The following is an 8,172-nucleotide window of genomic DNA, read 5'->3' as shown; positions in this document are numbered from 1 at the left end:
TGTTTTGAGGGAGTTTTGCCTTGCTCTGTCACCCAGGCTGTAGTACAATGGTGCAATCTCTGCTCACTGCCACCTCTACCTCCTGGGTTCAAGCAATTCCCCTGCCTCAGCCTCCTGAGTAGCTGGGATTACAGCTGCCTGCCACTACTTCCAGCTAATTTTTGTATTTTTAGTAGAGACGGGGTTTCACCATGTTGGTCAGGCTGGTCTTGAACTCCTGACCTCAGGTGATCCACCTGCCTTGGCCTCCCAAAGTGCTGGGATTACAGGCATGAGCCACTGCGCCCAGCCAGGTATGTTTTTATTAGCAGCGTGAGAACAGACTAATACAACCAGCCCCAGCCACAATCACAAAATTTGTAAGTCTTACCTTTATAATTGTGTGTCTGTGTAATTCAAAATATTTCCTAAATTCAAAGACTAGCATTCCTCAAAAGTGATTTCAAATTTAATCTTATCACAGAAATTGCTGCTTTCAAATGATACTTTCTGGCAGCTTATGCATTACAATTCTTCCAAAATCATAGGGCCATATTTTAGCTAGGGCACTTCAAAACTTCTATTTCTCAAGTCAATTTTGTTAAGTTCTATTTATATAGCTATTTATCTACTTTTTATAAGTTTAAAATTGTAATGGCTTAAATTTGTGGCATTCTCTTATTATCATATTTCACAGAATCTCAGATAATGTCAATCATAAGATGCACCATAATTTTATATAGCACTGAGAAAGAAAAATTAAAATCTGCCTATTAAAATACTGCACAGTGCCTTCTTATCATTGACTAAGACATATCCCAAATTCAGAGATGGTATTAAAAATAATGTGCAACATGGCACAAGTATACATATGTAACAAGCCTGCACGTTGTGCACGTGTACCCTAGAACTTAAAGTATAATAAAAATAAATAAATAAATAAATAATAATAATGTGCAAAGTCAATGCAATGTAGCACTCTTTTAAACCTCTGTGTACCTATATTTCTTTTCTTCATTTATGTTTTTTAGTACACATGTGGAATACAACAGATTATCGTGTTGTGAATCCAATTCATTATACAAAGCACTGAATATTTTATGGTCCTATACATTCAAGCATGTCTGGTATACTACGTTAACTACCACATCTATAAATACATTAGTACAATGTGTTTCCTGATGAATGATGCAATAAACAAACTTCAGTTCCTTGCCATTGCAAAATGTTGCCACAGTGGTTTTAAATTCACGAATAAGTCTTTTAGATGTGTCATCACAGAATTTCTGTAGAGTCACACTTACTAATTTGATTTCTCTACAGTAGAATATCAAGGATTTTCTTGGCACACAAAAATGTCATTCCTTGATATTTTATGTATCATGGGTACCCTTTTAATGAATTCATTGGTTGAATAAAATTTTTCATCAGTACCAGTAGTAAATATCACTAGCTGCTTAGAATTATTATTTATATCTTCGTTTTCATCAGCTGTAATATAAAACACCACAGAACATTTCATTTTTCTCCAATAAGTCTTCACGTATGGTCACTATTCTCAGCAACAGTATTTCTCATTCACTCCATAGTTTCACTCTTTGAAAAACTCATCATCTATAAAAGATTTACAGCCACTTTTTCACAATAGCATCACCTATTTTATTTGCATTCAGAAATTCATCCTGTGGAAATTCTAGTTCTTTTAGTTAATTAAGTTTTAATCATGTATGTTTTCTAGATAACTGTTGTTCTTTAATTTGTTTCACAATGGTATCTTTAGTGGTATTTTTTGGCAAAGTCACACTTGGCATAGAATATTGTCTAATTTTCACAAAGAAATATGTTCCCTCAGGGCTCAGTCACCCTTGATACGGTTTCCAATTCTACACCTCTAGGTTGTCCTGTGTGGCCAATCCAGATAGCTGCCGTATACAACAGCCTCCTGGTGACCAGCTCACTATAGGTCAGCTGGATGCAACCTGCTCTACTGGCCACCCGCACACCCAACATGGACTATGCAGACATGCTGCAGTGACCACCTCTGTGTGCCCCTGGAACTTACGCCTGCTTGCTTTAAATGCACCAATTAAAACTCCATGTGGAAAATCTGTTTAGATGATGTCTTGACCCCAATAAAGTGTCGGCTCACAGGTCCCTTTCTCTCTTTCCCTGCCTGTGCTTCCTGACCTCCAGGTATGCCATGTAGCCTCCAGGGTCCGCAAACACAAAAATCTCTTAAACTTTTTCTCTCTCTCTCTCTCTCTCTCTCTCTCTCTCTCTCTCTCTCTCTCTCTTTCTTTTTGTGTGTGTGTGTGTGTGTATGTATCTTCTATGTATATATGTGTATATCCATGTTTTTCATTGTTCTGGAAGCCTGTGGTCTCTTCATTCTATCTTTTGTTTTCCCTCTTTCAATAGATGTATGACTGTAAACCATTTTCACTCTACTCTGAGGAAAAAACAGCTTTGCATGCATGACAATGGCTGGCAACTGGATTCCTTCCACAGGGGTGGTGAGACTGGAGACAGAGTTGATGAGGCCTGACTCCTGCTCCAGCTGACCACTGGCCTATGCAAATGTGTTCTCCGTAGTGTGAGATCTCCTAAGTAATGGGATATTTGTTGAAATCTAAATTTCAATATGTTGATCCAAATTTTTTAAAACACTGAACAGGTCAAACTAAATACAGCTGCATACTGAGTGCAACCTATGGGCCACCAGTTTGCAACCTCTCTCCAATGGGGTGTGAGAGTGTATTTCTGCTTTCGAGCACTTGCTTACAAGGAATAAGGAACTGAGACAGAGAACTGTGAAATAAACTCTTTAAAAGATGCTATTTTGGCTGGGTATGGTGACTCACACCTGTAATCCCAGCACTTTGGGAGGTCAAATCGGGCAGATCACCCAAGGTCAGGAGTTTGAGACCAGCCTGGCCAACATGGTAAAACCCTGCCTCTACTGAAAATACAAAAATTAGCTGGATGTGGTAGTGCATGCCTGTAATCCCAGCTACTCAGACGACTGAGGCACAAGAATCGCTTGAACCTAGGACGCAGAAGTTGCAGTGAGACAAGATTGTGCCACTGCACTCCAACTTGGATGACAGAGTGAGACTATCTCAAAACACTAAACGAATAAATAAAAATGATGCTATTTAGGTTGAATAACCAGAATATAATGATAGATTATTGTATTCTGGTGTCATTTTTCTGTGGAATTCTTCTGAAGAAAGTCAAATGTCTAGACTAGAGAGGATAGACCCTTTCCTCTTACCAGGCATCCCATTAGACCACAGGGCTCTGAAAACTTTGCGTTAGAGGGAGTACAAGTTGGGCTATAAATCACAAATTCTAACAGCCACATCCCTGAGCAATTTTAAGTTGAATCTGGATTGTACTTTACTTTTATTATTAGTTTCTGAGTCACAACATTTCACTATCAAAACCCTAGAATGTTTATCTATGATCATCTAGGATTTAGAATATTTCAACAAATATTTTAAAGGCACTTAATATTTTATTTGTTCACAGATTTTTCTACTCAGAAGCTTCCAGAATATTTCTTTTTTAAAGAAATCACCAATGTCTAGGTTTAGATTTCCTTTCATTGATTTTGCCTAATTTTCAGCTTTTTCACTTATATTTTCTTTCACAATTACTTTGATTATTGCTGTTTTACATGTTATATTTTCACACTTTCTCTTTTGCAAGCCACAGCATGTATAAGGATCTGTTGGATCTTATATAAATATCTCTTTTTCTTTACCCTCTACTTGCATTTCTTTTTCACTTTTTCTCTGAATTCCAAATTAATATTTCAATATCTTCTGATTTACCTATTTTCTTTCTATTGTATCCAATCAGCTATTCAGAGCCCTTCACTTCATTGTTTTTTTTAAGCCAGCAATTAAACCTCAAAGCGTTTGTCGGTCCATTTCATTATATTAAGTCATATTTCTTTCATAGAATTAGTGTTCTTTCAAATCTTAATAAAAACATATGAGGTGTTTTGTAACATTTCCTATGTCTTGTAATGATTTTGTTTCACAGACAGACATTGGACCTCTTTCTTCAGAATGCTTATCTTATTTTGAGTATTCTCGCATTCCCATTGTTTTTCCCATGTGTTAAACTTTGAAGTGAGAAATGAGAGAGTTTTGCCCATATTCAAAGTTCTAAAGCCTAGTGATGGGTTCCGATAGATATTGCAAATGCCAAATCTTAGAGGATTTATCAAGGAAAATGGGGGAAGTTTTATATTTACTCTAGTTCTGTGTTGCCAGGCTAGAGACGAACTGAGCAGGAAGTTTGACCACTGAGCATAGTGTTTCTTTTGCTTGGTGCTGGGGCAAACTTATATTAATGGGGTAACGTCATCATCATCCAACTGGAATGATAGTTCTCTGCAATAGGACTTCCAGTTCATTTAAGGAGTCACTGGACAAAGTAGAAGCCAAGTGTATCTCTGCTGCTGGTAGGCTCCAGAACCACACAGCCTTCCTGCAAGCTCTAAATCATCCTGTCTGCAGGCCCCACAGCCTCCCCTCACCCCAAAGCTCTGACACATCAGATTCAGGTGTATGTAATAGTTTTACTAGAGGTTCCTTCTAATTATTGCCAAAGCAGCCTTTTTCTGTGCATTGTATGAATTCTGGTGTGTTGTATTATCTGAGCAGCAATTTACTTTAAAATATATAGTAGTATTAATATGGTAAGGGTGAATATAAGTTAACTCTATTTACAAACTAGGGGATGGTTCATTATTATTTAAAGTGCTACAATCACAATGCATACTCCAAGGTGGTTATTTGAGATAGAAAAATTTAATTAGGAATGAATACTTTTGGAGATGGTCTGGCACTTAAATGATCATTCTTGAAAACTATGACAGCAAATTTGTCTATGAGTATAAAGAATATTGCACAAATTTTTGATTGGTTAGAAATATTTTTTAGGCCTTACCATGCTCTCACAAATAAAGGTTTAGATTACAAGGCTAAAAGCCTAACTCCATGGTGCAGTGCTCTGAGCACTGTGGATATGCTGGAGCTTCAACAGTGAAGAAGACAGACCCAGCCCTGCATTCCTGACTTTATAGAGTCTAGGAAGCAAACAAGTGCATTATCATGCAATAAGTGCTCCCAAGGAAAAAAATACATAATAGTATGGGACACCAAATATAACAGTCACTAAACCCAACTGGGCCAGGGAAAGAGAATTGGTAAGAAAGTTTTTCTGAAAAGATGAGACCTGAAGGATGAGTTCAGACCTGAAAGATGCGTCAGAATTACTTAGTCAAAGAGGATATAGGATTATATGTGTGTGCTTAGAATACAGCAGGTGGTGCCATTAGTGCTTTGCACATATTATGTTCTCAATAAACCAGTGTCAGATAAATATTTGAAGAGTTGGATCCAGGAGAGAGTGCATAAAAAACTAGAAGTTTCATGTCACTAGCAGACAATGGTAGGGTAGATGTGGTGCCATGAGAGGTACAGAAGAACCAGCACATGGTCCTCATTGCCCAGAAGAGTATCTGGTTCATGGTAGCACTCAGCAACGTTTGCTGAAAGAACGAACACGCAAAGACTTAAAGACCATGTTAAGGGGCCCAAGCCTTATCCTAAGTGCAACAGAATGTTACTAAAATGTTTAATCATGGGAATTATATAATCAAGTTTGCAGTTAGATCATTCTGACCAAAGAGTGGAGAACTATTAAAGGCAAGATTATGGCAGAAATGTTTCTTTGGAGGTTACTGAAGGAGTCAAGGAGAGGGCCAAGGGGTAGCAGAGACAAAGTAGTAAAGAGGATAGATTTTATAGACTCTGAGGAGGTAAAGTCACCATGACTTGGAGTTTTATTAGATGGTGTATTGGGGTTCTCTAGAGGGACAGAACTGATAGGATAGATGTATATATGAAGGGGAGTTCATTAAGAAGTATTGACTCATACTATCACAAGGTGAAGTCCCACAATAGGCTGTCTGCAAGCTGAGGAACAAGGAAGCCAGTCAGAGTCCCAAAACCTCAAATGTAGGGAAGCTGACAGTGCAGCCATCATCTGTGGTCGACAGTCAGAGGGCCGCTAGCAAACCACTGGTTTAAGTCCGAGAGTCCAAAAGCTGAAGGACTTGGAGTCCGATGTTTGAGGGCAGGAAGCCTCCAGTACAGGAGAAAGATGAAGGCCAGAAGACTCAACTGGTCTAGTCCTTCCACATTCCTCTGCCTGCTTTTATCCTAGCCGCGCTGGCAGCTGATTAGATGGTGCCCACCCAAATCGAGGGTGGGTCTGCCTCTCCCAGCCCACTGACTCAAATGTTAATCTCCTTTGGCAACACCCTCACAGACACACCCAGGAACAATAGTTTGCATCCTCCAATCCAATCAAGTTGACACTCAATATTAACCATCATAGATGGCATGGAATGAGAGAAACCAAGGATAATACCCACACTTCATGATTCAGGCAACTAAACAAATGGTCTTTACATTTAGAGACATGAAACTTAAGAGAATGAACATGTTTTGGCCATGGTACAGCAATTAATCCATTTTGGGAAATGGTGACTCTGGGGTATCTGTGAAGCACCTCAATAAAAAATGTAACTAGTCAGAGATAGATAGATCTGAAGCTCTCTGATAAAGATTTAGCAATCAGCTTCATGAACATGGTGATTAAAACCGTGAGATGAAGAGAGGGGGGATAACTACAGAATTTGACGAATAGGCAGAGGAGAAAATAATCAATGGAGAGGCCAGGGAGAAGGGAAGAAAGCCAGGAGAATGTAAAATTATGGAGATCAAGAAAAAGATTATACAATGTAGGCTAATGGAGGCCCCTGCCACAAGTGGCATAAAGACTGAAAGGAGCCCATTTAATTCATCGAGTAGGAGTCAGCACTTAGTGATGTGGTCATAGTGGAACTCAGACTGGCATGAGGTGAGGAGAAGGCGGGAGGTGGACAAGAGGGGGCTCTGAAAACTGGCAAAATTCTGACTCTGAAGATAAGGCGAAACAACAGGTCTCTTTCAAATTTTCAGGTTTTCTCACTAAACTGCCTGCGATAATTCCTGCAATATACATTTAAGGAAATATACATATATTTACATATATATATATATATGCCTACAAATGAGGCTCAAGAGACAGTACTAGTCTTTATTGTCTTGAGATACAAAACAAAATTATGTCTGTAAATATTCATGTTTATATCACTTTGAAACTCCAATTAATGAATCATAGGATGTCCTTTCTTTTTTTGGTTTCCTTTCTGGATACCCCATGGACACCTAATCCAAATGTGGCAGTTACAGTTCCTACTTTGACAAAGTCTGGTCAGTCCACCAAGCTGGTATTGTTGCTGCCACTGTCACCATAGGGTAAGCATTCTGAAAATAGCAGTCCAGCTGTGCGGTGCCATACCCTATCGGCATCAACAGGTGATCCTGGGAGCTGGAGTAAGAAAACTTTATAGATCCTGTTTTTGCTCTTATTAGGATAGAAGAGCTCTTAATGACTATCCATGTCAATACACACACATACACACACACACACACTCACACACACTGTCTTTTTCCCCCACAACACACACACGATATACCCAGAAGCCTTGTTTAGCCATACACCGTGTCCCTTCCAAATTCCCTATAATTGTGGGCACGGTCTTCTTATCTCTTTGGTAATTATAACGTAGAGCTGACTCCGTTGTCTGCTCAGGCAATTATAATATTGCATAATACAGTCCCTAAAGACAGCATTTCCAACTTAATGTCACATGAAGATTGTCAAAGTTAAATTTCAGTTTTACTCTTTAATAAAACTTTTTTTCTTTATTTTTGGGACTCAGCCTAGTGGAAAAAATCTAATTTGACTCACTAAGCAGAGAATTTATTATCCCAGTCTATAACAACTGATCAAAAATTAGTGATCTCATGTTTTTCCCCCCCAGAAAATGTGTGGGTATTTCCTTACAACTGTGTAACTAGAAGTCCCTTTCTTATTATTTTCCCAAAGCAACGGGCATGGACCCCCAGTGCTATTGACTTCATCTCTAGTAACCCCTCAGTGGCATTTGCCATTGCAGGTATCAGCTTTTTTTTAGCAAGGTTTCTGATAATGTCAAGTTTAAGGAAAGCATTGGAGTCCAAAGCCTTGAATAAGAAATTAGATTTTTCTTTAGATTTTCTAGCA

The sequence above is a fragment of the Macaca mulatta genome, chromosome 3 (genome assembly GCF_049350105.2).
Source record: "Macaca mulatta isolate MMU2019108-1 chromosome 3, T2T-MMU8v2.0, whole genome shotgun sequence".
NCBI classification, from domain to species: domain Eukaryota; kingdom Metazoa; phylum Chordata; class Mammalia; order Primates; family Cercopithecidae; genus Macaca; species Macaca mulatta.
Note: the sequence above shows the minus strand (reverse complement) of the source record.